Source organism: Aplysia californica, unplaced genomic scaffold (genome assembly GCF_000002075.1).
Source record: "Aplysia californica isolate F4 #8 unplaced genomic scaffold, AplCal3.0 scaffold00209, whole genome shotgun sequence".
Taxonomy (NCBI): Eukaryota; Metazoa; Mollusca; class Gastropoda; order Aplysiida; family Aplysiidae; genus Aplysia; species Aplysia californica.
The window spans coordinates 994,276-995,290 of NW_004797479.1; the positions used below are offsets into that span (position 1 = coordinate 994,276).

The 1,015-nt window shown below is 39.4% G+C and overlaps 1 protein-coding gene across 3 annotated transcripts in view; it reads left to right on the forward strand.

Moving 5' to 3' along the window:
• Positions 1 to 1,015, forward strand: part of LOC101864300 (monocarboxylate transporter 12) — a 46,601-nt gene that overhangs the window by 41,911 nt on the left and 3,675 nt on the right. The gene's annotated exons all lie outside the window — the stretch shown is intronic.

A 1,015-nucleotide genomic window follows, 5' to 3' on the forward strand; every position in this document is an offset into this window, starting at 1 on the left:
AACCGCTCTCAATCAGAGATAAAGGACTATCTATGGAAGTATAAAGTACTCATTTGATGTAATATTTGATCTAACTCTGGCCTTTCTGGACAATTTTTCAGAGGTTATCTAGTAGGCTCTCGCCTATAGTTGAAACATTGCGTTCCCGTTTTTCTTGTTTCCTGTGGAATGGGGAAACCCATGCCTCACCAAAGCTTCTTACAGTTTTTTAAAGTATTAGTTCAGGTTTTGTATTCCTGAAGAAAGTTTCTTCGCTCTAGAGTTGCCACAGTTATCCAAGTAAGATCGTGTCATCATTTACAAGTATAAAGTCCACTTCTTTGTAATGCAGATTTTTCAGAAGATCCCTTTCCAATCTTGTGGTCAGGATTGATGTTTCGGGTAGATTTGTCTATGATTATGTAAGTTTTCTTTTTCTTTTTAATTTGCTTTAGAAAAATCCCTGTCGTTGTTTTTGCGGCTGGTATGAGATGCTATTATTTTTTCATCAGTTGCCTGTGTGAGCTTCTGGCGTCATTTTATTGACCTTTCAAAAATCATCTTTCATTTCTTATTTTTTTTGTGGGTTGAGCTTGTTTTTGTTTGTATGTATTTAAACTTTAGAGAGGGGGGATCAATGACATTCTTTTCTCTGCTCTTCGTGTGGTAGGTCTTCTGGAAAAAAAAATAATAGTACTGGTATTTATAATAGTTAGTGGCGTCGGTAGTCCAGTGGTTAGGCTACCGGACTCGTAATCATGAGATTGCGGGTTCGGGGGTTCGAGCCACAGCTCGGTCCAACGTTGTGTTCTTGGGAAAGGCACTTTACACGAACTTCTCACTTGGCTCGGTCCTAGCGGAGACGGACGTTATACTAGGAGGCCCCGCCTCTTATATAACGTAATAATGTTGATAGGGGCGTTAAACTCATACCATTTCACCTTTTTATAACTTGTTTGTCAAGTACACTTGAACCTGCTCTGATGACCACCTGTCCAAGACAATCAACAATCATTTGTACAGACAAAACTCCCCC